Source organism: Dermacentor silvarum, chromosome 11 (genome assembly GCF_013339745.2).
Source record: "Dermacentor silvarum isolate Dsil-2018 chromosome 11, BIME_Dsil_1.4, whole genome shotgun sequence".
Lineage (NCBI taxonomy): Eukaryota > Metazoa > Arthropoda > Arachnida > Ixodida > Ixodidae > Dermacentor > Dermacentor silvarum.
In genome coordinates this window covers 115284708-115297381 of record NC_051164.1, presented here as the reverse complement: position 1 = coordinate 115297381, position 12674 = coordinate 115284708, and the positions used below count along the sequence as shown (strand labels likewise).

At 48.3% G+C, this 12674-nt stretch overlaps 1 protein-coding gene across 4 annotated transcripts in view; it reads right to left on the bottom strand.

Moving 5' to 3' along the window:
• Window positions 1-12674, bottom strand: part of LOC119432873 (uncharacterized) — a 539288-nt gene that overhangs the window by 264476 nt on the left and 262138 nt on the right. For 2 of the 4 annotated variants that reach the window (XM_037700023.2, XM_049659198.1), the window contains exon 1: window positions 6275-6522. The exons of 1 other annotated variant lie outside the window; for it this stretch is intronic. The gene's annotated coding sequence lies outside the window, so the exon portion shown is untranslated. Of the gene's footprint in view, window positions 1-6274; window positions 6523-12674 lie in introns of those variants that run through there. One more of the 4 variants, XM_049659197.1, reaches the window with a different exon arrangement.

Genomic DNA, 12674 nt, shown 5'->3' with positions numbered 1-12674 from the left:
TTTTAGAAGGTCGTGAAGAGGTCAGCGATGAAGCCCGCATTGCACGGCCATCAACGACCATCACTAACGAAAATGTGATGCTTATGAGATTTCTTTTGAACTCGGATTGTCGTTTGAGTGTCGTTTTAGCTGCACAGAAAGTAAACATTCCAAAAAGTACCGTTCACGAGATTTTGACGAATAATTTGCAGATGCGAAAAAATGTGCGCGAACATTGTGCCCAAAGTGTTACCGGACGACCAAAACTAGCGCCGATTTCAAGCGTGCCAGGAACTTTGGGACTTGTATGAAAGTGACCCCCACTTTTCAGACGATGTCATCACTGGTGACAATCTGGGCGTTTGAGTATGACCCCGAAACAAAAAGGCAAAGTACCGAGCGGCACAGCTCGGCGTCCCCTTGTCCCAAGAACGCTAGAATGAGCGAGTCAAACAAAGGTCAAGACCCAGCTCATTGTGTTCTTTTATGTTGGGGGCTCGTCCACCATGAGTTTGGCGTTGTCGGTTGTACCATGTGGTACAAACAGTACCTGGAAATGCCCAAGAGATTCAAACGAAGGGTTCATCGCGGCCGGACGGACATCGGTGGAGATTAGAAACTTGAGCATGACAACGCGCCAGCGCCCACCGCCTTCCTCGAACGGCGTTATGTGCAAAGCAAACCTAGTGCGTATTGTTTCCAGTACAGTGGAGTAGTTGTAATTATTATTTGTAAATTGTAATTTATTATTTAACTCGAGAAGTACTGTCCTAATTATCAAAGTGTCAATGAGAAAATTGTAGAGCAGCATGAAAAACTCCTGACACAGCTTTCTGTTGCTCAATACGTGCTACATAAATGTGTTTTTTCGAGTGTGAAAGGAACCCGGGACTACACGCAGAATTGCCGCGCGACTGTCCGCTCGAGGCACTTTGCGTGTATTCGTGGACTTCTTTCACGCTCAGGAAAACACTTTTATGTAAGATTTATTGAGCAACAGAAAACTGTATCGGGGAGTTTTTCATGTTGCTCTACAATTTTCTCATTGATACTTTGATAATTAGAACAGTACTTCTCGGGTTATATAATTAACTACAAAAACCTATTTAAATCTCAGTAACGAAAAATTACTGGCGGCTACTCCACTGCACTGGAAACAATACGCACTAGGTTTGCTTTGCGTAACGCCGTTTCTCTTTTTTTAAATCGTGGTGCGTGATAGCTTGGACACCCTGTATGTATGTACACTCTAAGAAAAAAAAGGGTCAAAAGTGAGTCACAGCAACGTGACTCTCTTTTTTGGGCTAAGACCCCTTTTTCGTGAGTAGAGTACAAAATAAGAGTCAACCTTTCTGCATGAGTCAATTGACTCCCAATGGCTTGCGAAGAGTCGTCGTGAAAGATCGCGACTTCTTTGTGTGCAGCAATGACGAAAGATTTTAATGCAGGAAAGAAATACCAGATAATTTCTTCTGCCTTTATGCTTGCTTCTGGTTTAGGCAGACCCTCAGGGTTATCTCCTGGTTGTCATAATGTCTCACTCTTTCGTCCCATGAAGAAGGGTAAAAAAAAGGACACCGACCACTGAAAAATGCAGAAAAGACGTTTCGGCTCCCCTGACGGGAGCCTTGGTCACAATCTGTGTTCAGATTGTGAACAAGGCTACAGATTTGAACAGGCTCCCGTCACGGGAGCCGCAACGTCTTTTCTTGCATTCTTTCAGTGGTCGGTGTCCTTTTTTTACCCTTCTTCATGATGCCTCCCGACCCGACGGGCTTCCGTCAAACCTCGACTTTTTTTCGTCCCATGTTCTGCAATGTGGATTTTCCTTGACCTGTCTGTTGACAGCTCGCATGTTTAAGCGATAGCTGGTTTTTTGTGTAAGAAATACCAGGATTTGACACTGGATTATGACCATTAGCAAATCTCAAAAAAAAAAAAAGATTGGCTACTAAACAGAGAATATCAACGAGTTAACAAGTTCAGTGGATGCACTCAACAGTGCCGATTGAAATGTAGTTCTGTGACGTAAAATTTTATTTTGGGTTTATGTACCGAAACCGAGATCTTATTGTGAGATCTACGCTATGGGAAACTGTAGTTTATTTTCAGCAGCTCGGGTTGTTTAACGTGCCCGGAATTCATGGTGCGCGAGGGTTTTGCATTCTGCCCCATGAATGCGGCCCCCGCGGTGTAATCGTACCCTTGACCTCGAGTTCAGAAGCACAATGCCACAGCCCTGGGCTACCGTGGTTCGTTGCGTTCCGCGACCAGAAAGATACATCAGCGTACACTACACAGCTTTGAGCCCCCTTAGAAATATAATAACAAAATCGCAGTTTCCCGAAAGACGTAACTTTGATAGATATATAGCAATGTATTAGACAACTGCACGAAGCAAGGTTCGTAGTTTCAGCGGCTGTATAAATTGCAGTAAACATTCGTTACTAATTACATTAGCAAGCATGAGGTCACACGCGCACGTGCTAACATAACAGATCTCACTCAATTGATGGCGAACGCTTGCGTCACAGCGATGGCGTGATGAGCTCAAAGAGAGGGGATCCGAACACTTGCTCTGCCTCTTTCCTTCAACGCGTTTCCGAAACTTTAATTACGCTACCTCGGCTCACCCCGCTTTTGGACCCATCGGAGATACATCTAACAGGCGAGCGTGGCGCAATACCGGTTTCAGAGCAACGGCAAGAGGAGTCGCGCGCTAAACCAAGCCTCCCTTCCCCCGGCTTTCGCGCGTGTTATCACGTTCATTGCGCGCCCATCAAGCCACTATCCTCGCGGCTCACCCTCGAACACTGCTCTCACGCACGCAGTCAACGGCGCGGCTCACCCTCGAACACTTGCACTCACGCGCGCAGTCAACGGCGCGGGGTAGCATCTTATCGCACTTGGACTTCATACGTAAGCTCACAGCAACGCCAACAGACAAATTTCACCGGTTGTGTCCATATAATCACTATCACAAATAAACGGGAATAGTTCCTACCTTGTTTAAATTCATGGCTCTTACATTCGGGAACATTATTTACCTGAAGCAAAATTATCAGTGAGCAAAACATTTTTTTTTCCAGCGCGAGGGAAGAAACCGAAACTAGTTATGATTTTTTGCGGCCCACAAGTGATGGGCCAAAGTCGGAGCCATCCAAAGCCGGCGGGGTCGCCATTTTGTAGTTGTGTGCGAACATAATGTATAGTGTTCTAGAATAGGGGTAGTGGGCTCAGATGACGGCTCCGCTTGAAGCCCTTGATGTCGCCTCCGAGAGATGGCGCTACAAATATTTGCACCTGAAACGTTTTGCAGTCTTGCGCCTACGCTATGCGGGTTATTGCACTGCATAGCGTAAATAAGTTCTTGCTATCTGTATTACCGGAAAGGCGTCAATTCGCATTTTGTGCTACATATATATATATATAACTTTACCATTGTGACTGCGACGGCTCGGGAGGAGGTATGAATGACCTCGCGAGATGGCATGAATTTGGGCGCTGGTTCGCCACCAAAGTGAGCAGCTTGCGGTAGTTTGTAGCAGTTACTGTGACGACAATGCGAGTGCGATTCTTCGTTTTATATATATATATATATATATATATATATATATATATATATATATATATATATATATATATATATATATAGTGCTAGTTATCACCGTGTAATCGTAATCGTCCACTGCGGTCCACTAAGGCCAGCGTCGAGCTCGCGCCGCTCTCATTAGCAGTGGACCATTGCCCAAGCTGACCGCATTTGGTCAAGTTGCGGACAGTTTTCTTGCATCATAAATGCATATAAACGACGTGTGGGTACACATCGCCAGAAAGAAAAACACGGCGCATGAAAAATTATTTTCCTTAAAATATTAAACAAGCTCATTTCTAATTGTATACAATAATTCGAGCAATGATTTCAGCGAGCAGGCGGCATTGCTCTTTGAGCGCATAAAATTGCTTTTATTTTCGAATGCACTTTCAAGTTCGCACATTTTATTAGGAACAGCATCGAATCAAAAAAATGTCACAGTTTCGCCCTAAGGGCGAAGCAGTGAATGCGATAGCAACACAGCAATGTCATACGAAGTCAGGTGAGTGGCTTTGGTAGCAATATGAATTGTAGTAAACATGAGCTGATTAAGTAAGCAGCTGTGCTGCGGCGTAAGTAGACCGACATGAAGAGGGGCTCGATGACAACGAGAAGGCGCGTGTGAAACGGTGGTGTTGATGAGAAGCGCTTCCCGTGGGCAGCGCGTGCGAAGGGACACACCTGTAGCGCTGCACTGCCGACCCGGGCAGCATTGCATGTGTAGCGTGCGTTGGAAAATGTGGCCCGACTATTACTAACTGAATGAACGAGCGTGGTGTGAGCGCGCACAAACAAACATGAATAGATCACACTGAATGACTGGAGACGACTGTCAAAACGCTGGCAGCAAGCGCGCAAAATCAGCCCAACCGAAGAATACTCAAAGAACTGCACAGATTCCAAAAATATTACAAACCTCCCTGTTAGTGCATGCAGGAAATATTTCTTTTTAGAACAATACCAATGTTTACAAAATAAAACAAATCATTTTTTTCTCAGAGAGCACACACTAGATACAAAGCACTTTAAGAGCATGCCTAAGAATATGCAGTGCGGCGAAATGAAAAAAAAAAAAAAAAAAAAAAAACTCCTTGCCGTTAACGACGTGAACGAAGTCCCTGATTATGTAACGCGGCTCAAAGTGCAATTGGCACACGGCAGATGTTTGGTCAAGCTTCTTCTCAGTGTAAGTTCCTTTCCCACTGTTGTCTCCTTTCTTCCTCTTGTGGGACGCTGAAAACAGACGCCTTCGGCGAGCCTGTCCGGCACACTGGTGCAAAACAGTAATTGCGCCGGCGACTAGGCATAGTTTCTTAGCGCACCGTAGAACGAGCACAAAGGAAGTCCGAGGACGTTGCAGAGACAAGTCGACGAACGTTGCACTTTACAAAAACAATCAAAATCAAGTCGAGTCGCGTCCTCGTGTGCAGACTGCAGCAAGCGAATGGCAGTGACGGGAGCGCACGCGCTGGCACGGGTCTTCAGGTGAAACTAGCTCCAGCGCCCCTAGCGGCCTCCGGCTCTGGCGACATGTGCGGCTTCAGTTGGAAGCGTGCGCCGCATAGGGCAGAGAGCACACTACCCAATATTCTAGTACACTGTAGTAGTAGCAATAATTTGGGCTTTCCGGCGTTCCTGCACCTCTCATATCGCAGGTGCACGCTCGCTGTCACGTACCGAAAGATTTTTTTTACAACCGTAAAGGTCAGAACATTAGCCATGTGGGACAAACGGAGCAAACTGTGCAAATATCTTTTACTGTGTGCCTCCTCTATATCCTGTGTTGCCGTCAAATGGCAAACACAACCCGTACCACAGCAAGTGAAGCCGCAAGCCCCAAACGCGATTTCGTGACGCGTTTTAAATCATACAAACTTCACGAGTGCGAACTCGTGTAAGCACGTCAAGTGGTCCGCAATGCCAGAAAAGTTTCAGCACCACAGCCCAAACAGTACACGTTTGCAATTCAACTCAAGTTTGCACCACCGACATAGCTTTTCCACACAGGTATCGGCGAATTTTAAAGCTCTCGATAATTTTGGTGCATTGACCGCTTGGTGGTAACGCTCTCGGTGAAGAGCGGAAGTTAAACACTGCAAAATAAGCTTTACGCGACATGTTTCAGCAAGTAGTGCGCTATTAGCGAAACGCGACATTGCAAAAAACTTTCCGCAGGTTTCACTTGCTAGCAATTAGCCCATTTAAAGTGACAGCGAAGCTCGTCGTAAACATCACAAACCATGCACCTCCAACAGGCAACATACTTCCGTCAGCTATATCATTAAAAAAATAAAAAAAAGGCGAAAGGTTATAGCACCCGTCATACCAAACTACTGAGCATGCATGTTAAGTAACAAACAAAATAAATAAATACAAGCAAATGAGGACACACGAAAAGCGGCTTCCTCACGAACAGCAAGCTAACTCTAAAAGCTTCCGTTGCCAGCTCTCGTAAGGAACCCTGCTTTCCCAACAAAGCCGAAAAAATGAAGACCGAGAATGTCGACTCAATTGCTTGAGCGCGTGAGCGCTATACTGGCCCAGCGGCAAGTGCAGTTCGTTCGAAGATCAAGCTTTTTGCTGTTTAATGCTATCGCTATCACCGATAAACAAGATAACTTACACTTTCCGAGTGACAAAGGCGCGCACGAAAGGCGACCGCCAACAAAGCGACGGCTTCTCGTCGGTATAAACACTCACCATTTTTATCCGCTCTTCAGCACGACCACCGGACTTCGCATTGTCCGCAAGAAGCACACGGGAAACTGTCACACACCACTGTTCCATTCGCCGAGGAACACAGCTTGAGCCACTCACCTGTTACCGAAAACATTCGTCGAGCCAAGGAAACGGAGCCGCCATTTCCCGCTCTTTTCCCGCCAAAAATCAGCTTGGCGGGAAGCGCGGAAAGGTCAAGACGTCGCGACACACGTCCGCCCGCATCAATGACGCCAACGGACTGCTCGGTTATCCCTACCTATCCTAACTGTATATCGTCTGCTAGGGAATCACCCGCGCCCATGAGACGCAATTCAACCAATTAGAGTGCATGTGCGCACGGCCCTCAGAGCAAGCCGAGCGGCCGGGCCAATGGCCACACGCAGAGCACAGGGACACGGCGACGGGTCCGGGGCTTGCCGGCACCGTTGGCTCCTCGGTGGCGCTAACGCCACGACCAGTGATTCCCTACGCATGGAATCATGGAGAAAGAAATTGTTCGGTCTTCGTTATGGACGTTCTATGGTGTTATTCTGCGGTCGTGAATACAATGAATGTTTTGATAAGCTTGCTTTGTAATCTTCGGCCGATTAAATGTTGGTTTGTCGCTGTTCGAAGTGTTCCTTTCGGTGTCATCGGGCACCGTTCCGCGTCTACCTGCCGCGAGTTTAATCTGGAAGGGAGAAATGAGACGATTGTTTTGAGCTCTGGTCTGTCTCGTAGCCATTTCTGCGTGTATATTGGGGAGGGAGGACGCCATGTTGACCATGTATCGTGCCCACATCGAGGGCAGGCCAGCCCGAGCGCGGACTGTTGATGTTCGTGATGTTGTTAGTGGGCGGAAGTGTGAGGTTTTGACGTGATATACGACTGACATTTGTGTAACAACCGCCGGTGCGTGCGCCTGGTTCGTACTTTGAAACCGCGAGATTTGCTTGGCCTAATACGAGCGTGTTAGCGGCAGCACTTGCCTTGGATTTGAATGGACTGGTTTGCTTTCAGTGAAGACGCGCTGCCACCATTTGTCGGATATCGCATTTCACTGCGGCTGTTTGTTTGCGTACATGTAAGGTTTGTGGAATATTCTATTTCTGCGTGCCAAAGCTTCGCGAGCCGCACGTCACTCGTAATATCTGATTCAGTGCGGGAAAGCCGTCGCTTCGTACTATCTGTAATCATTTCGCGCGTGCGCGCGCGCGTGTGTGTGTGTTGTGCGTGTATGCGTGTGTGTGTTGGGGGGAGCGTACGTGAGTGTGACAATAACAGCACGACTACAACCACGCTGTAGACGTTCGTATGACGTTCGTATGGCAATGGCATGATTTCTACACCGGCCGTTCGACGACGCGAACATGGTGATTGTCTACCAGTGTTATACACGTTCCCCTAAAGCAGGAACGAAATCTCGTTCTTCGTTCCTTCCCAATCTTGAACCGAGTTTCCGTTACAAGTTCCTTTAGTGCGAAAGGAACGCAGTCCCAGTTACCCTTCGAACATTAGAACGTGTCGTTACATTAACGTTACATTTGATTTTTTTAATTAATATACAGTGTCGGATAATCCTCAGGCGAAATAAAGTGAGCAATTTAAAACTCACATCGAACTACGTATAGTATTACGGCATGCCGGCATGGAGGAAAGACACTACAGGAGGGAGCATCACGTGACAATCTTGAAGTCTAGTCATTAAAAAATATAACGGAGAACTAGCGAGAAAAAAAAAGAAGAATGAGAAACGACCCTAATCCTTGACTTAGGTGTCTGCTAGTGGCACTCGTACCTCGGCGTTGGTGTGCCCTGGTGTATTGTTTGTGTTAACTTTGTTTTATTTAAGTGAATTAGTACGACACAGACACAGAGAATGCCGGTGAATTCTTGATGTGAACGATGTAAACACCACACTATACTGCAAATCGCCACGCACATGGAACCAAACCTGTACTGATGCGGTGGGTATCTAAAGTGGACGATTGTGTTCTTTGGTGTACGGCAGCTAGACTTTCCTTAATTGAGTCGAATTATTCCTGGCAATTATCTTTTTACTGTACTAAACCTGTGCTCTGATGTCATATTTATCATCAACCATAAGTAGAACTGTCGATATCGACCTGTTCTTTTTTTATTTTTCTATGATTTATTTTTAATTTCGTCCCATCTCTGTGACGAACCGGAAGTCTGACCCTAATCGGAAGCTGCTGCGCAAGAAACAAAGAGTGTTTTTAGCTCGTGCCACTAAAAATGCACCATAGTCACGTGGGATGCGCTTCTGCACAGCACAAACCTTCAAGACCAAATCCTGGCCGTACAGCGCGCCCGCGACAGGGTCTGTAGGCTAGACCTGCCGGTCCCCACATGGGAGTAGCCGGGTCGCGCGGGGCAACCTCCGCGTCTGCCCTGAACCCTAATACTCAGTCACGTGACAGGCAAGCGGTAGTTCTTTGCGCCTCACGCACTTCGCCCAGCCTTCCTGCATGATGCGCTGCGTAGGCGCGTGCGTCTGTTCATTGCCGTGGAACGTTTACAGAAGGAACACTGTTCGATCTGCCGTTCCTTCGTAAACCTAACGAGTTACCGTTACAGTTCCACCGACCCTTAAGGGAATGGTGGCGTTGCTCCCAAAAGGAACTAGTTCCAGGGACGCCGTTCCATACAACACTGGCTTCTACAGGTAGTGGGCGAGCGTGAGCGAGAGAAACACGGACTGAGGACGTCATCAGCCACTACCTGTTATACAATCGTACGTACTTTACATACGTACTTTACGTATGTTAAAACGACGATGGTATTTGTACTTTGGCGAGAAAAAAATGTTAAAACGTGATTAACTTAGGCTATCATGACGTCTGTACAACGTCGCACAGTTTCTACGCAGCGTAAGCCGCTACGAGGAAAGTACTGGGCCAAGTGGACCGGTCCCGGAGAAGTCTAATGTGGCGCCTCAAAGAGCGAGCTGTCACAAGGAAAGAAGAGAATAAAGTGGCACAGGGGAACCTGCCGAGTGTTTGAAAGATCTGGCTAGCTTTGAAACGAAGTGGAGAAAGGGTCCAAGCTCAATGACACATACCCCTGTGTGCTCGGGGACCTGTTGCGCCCTTGAACCACCCTTGTCACACGTGGGACTCAGAGAGACGAAATCACCAGCCCTTCCTCTGTCGAGAAAATGGGGGTCCGTTTCCGTAAGGAAAATGCCGTCCGTTTCTAGCGTGAGGGCTTCCGAAGCCCAGGCCAAACGTCAACGAAGAGCCGCGGACTCCGAGTTACGGGAGCGCGATGTTGAGGCCAAACGTCAGCGAAGAGCCGCCGACCCTGAGTTTAGGGCATACGAAGCGGAACGCCTGCGACAGTGCCGTCTTGCCAGAAGCTTCGCTTACCCCCATTTTATAGCGATAGCAATTACATGGACAGTTCAAGCAGATTTCTGGCGTCGCCGTCGCCGCCGTGAGGTTCCGTATAAAGTCCAAGGGCGATAAAATCATCGCCGCACGCCGTATGCGCGAGTGAAAATGTGCGGGGGACGAGCCTTTCACGGAGAGCGAACGCACGGCGGAGAGCAAACGCCACTTCCGTCGCGTGAAAGGCGTGGGGGTATGGGAGGGAGGGAGGGGGGGTGCGCCGCTGTGCTGCGGAACCAAATGCGTATCTTGCAACCGGGCGCAAGGGGAACTGGCAACTTAATCTCCCACGCGATAGGAGGAAAGCGGGAAGGCAGTGCGGGAGGGAGGGGGGCATGCAGCTTCTACTCTGCCAACAAATGCGCACTTGTACTTTGCGTCGGTGAGGGCTGTCGCGCGCACCGTATCTTGAAAGCGATCTCCACACGGCTCTGACCTTTGTATGCGCTGTTCTTTCGCCGTTCAGTTTCCGTTGAAGCGATAGACCGCACGAACCTTCGCTCGCTGCTGCCGCGCACTCGCTCACGCCAGCGTTTTGACAGCCGTTGTCTGCGCTGCCCAAAAAGTTCACGAACCAAGGGATCTTACAAGAAGCTGAATATCTCCGCAGCCTCAAAGCGCAGCCTGGTATTCCCATTTCCAGCCTCTACTGGTATATGCGAAAAAATTGTGATGGACGGTTTTACTGGCTACATTTAAAGGCTGCTCGGATATTTAGCGTTTTATGACAACCCGTGGTCCGTAAGCTTTTTTGGTCGATAGTACATTACCCCTCCTGCTTGGGCCTTGCAAGGCCTGCTGTATTTCATAAATAAAATTAATTAATAAAAACACTACATATTCGGAGTACGCCACGTGATTCCTGCGGTAGGACCTAGTGGTGCATCCCCCCCCCCCCCCTCGACACTTTTGACAAAGACCGTTCACACTCCTAACGTTCGTTGTACAATTAATCGCGATACTAGTGTTTTTCTGCAAGACAACCATATTGTCCACGTTATTGCTTAATTATGCCGAGAGGCAGTTTTATTTGCAGGGATGCGGAAGCACGGGCAGATAATAATCGACCTCCCGGCTGCCTTCAGCCTTGAGCTTTCCAGCAATGCCGTTCGACGTGCTCTGCGGCTCCTTCGCGTTTCCTTCCAGCTCCATTTGTTCTGTCAAGCATTTGTAAGAGCGATTGCAGTCGGCTTCGTTGTTCTTAATTGCCCTCTCTTACCGAACAGAGTATAGGGAGTCGCAGAGTTATTCGCGCGTAGAGGTCACGGGCTCCATTCACGGTGCAGCCACGGTAGGGTGGGGAAGAAATTCCAAGTACGCGACATCATTTGCTCATTGCTGTATGAAACGGGACCAAAGAAAAAAAATGTACATCTGTACGCTGAGCTTACACGCCGGCCAAGCCTATGTGTCAAAAGAGAGAGAGAGAGCGAGCGAGATACAATAATAATAATAAAGAAACACGTTCAATAACGACTTTGAACGGAAAACAGCGCAAAAGACGGGGCAAGCGAGTAACAAACACATGCACAAATGAACTACACCACTCGCCTGTCTCGTCTTTTGCACCGTTCCCTTTAAAGGTGTTGCCTTATACCAAATAAGTCAGATTCAGACCTTAGGACCAATAACGCCGCCTATTCTCGCTAATGTTACGCGCAGAACGGTTATCGAAAATTGACGCATTTACTGCAGTGGAAGTGGGGTCTTTCTCATGATCAGGGTCCCGTGTGAGTAACTGACCTAGATAAACTACTGTCGCTGAAAAGAAAAGTGTACAATCACTGCATCCTACCGGTGCTAACATATGGGGCAGAAACTTGGAGGTTAACAAAGAAGCTCGAGAACAAGTGCGATGAAACGAAAAATGTTAGGCCTAACGTTAAGAGACAGGAAGAGAGCGGTGTGGATCAGCGAGCAAACGGGGATAGCTGATATTCTAGTCGACATTATGAGGGACAAATGGGGCTGGGCAGGCCATGTATTGCGAAGGATGGATAACCGATGGACCATTAGAGTTACAGATGGATACCAAGAGAAGGAAAGCGCAGTCAAGGACGGCAGAAAACTAGGTGGGGTGATGAAGTTAGGAAATTTGCAGGCGCAAGTTGGAATACGCTAGCGAAAGACATGGGTAATTGGAGATCACAGGGAGAGGCCTTCGTCCTGCAGTGGACATAAAAATAGGCTGATGATGATGATGATCATGATGATCATGATGATGATCATGTGGGGACTGAAGTACAGCGCGCAGTTGGGCGAGCGCTGCCAACAAACCACGATGATTTCCCACATCGCGCGAGATTAACGGAAACCGTGGTATTTTCTCTCTTCGCCGGCATGGCAGCCACGATCCGATGGCACGATTTTGGTATTTGCTTTTTAGCTGTGTAGAATAGGCGCATATGTGAGGGCCGTCTTCTAAGTTTAGCACGCCTCCGCGGACAGGACACGCAGCTTCGAAGAAACCACCCACCGCGCCATGCCTTGTGTACCGATCGTATATTTCCGTTGGACTTGTTTTATTGCGATAGCTATTATATGGACACTCCAGGCGCATTTCTGCAATCGGCGTCGCAGTGATGTTCCGTATAAAGTTCAAGGGCGATAACATCGTCGCCGCGAGCCGTATGCTGCATGTGCGAGTGAAAGCGGGCGAGGGTAAGCCGACGATGGCGGCTCAATCTTGCGCGTGCAAAGGAGGAAAGCGGGGAGGGAGCGCGAAGCGCGCCGTCTTCCGTCGTGCGCAAGGCACCTGCAGGAGAGGGGAGGGAGAGGAGTTCTACTCCGGCATCGGCTGCGTATTGGGCGGCTGCGTATGCCCTATCTTGAAAGCGATCTGCGATGGGGGACAGAGTGCGCCAAGCGCTGATAGCTTCCTGTGCGCTCTGTTCTCGCCGCTTAGTTCGCGTTGAAGCGAGAGGCAGCACGAAAATCAATTCACTCGCTGCTGCTACCGCGCTTCCTCACTCCAGTGTTTTGACAGCGTG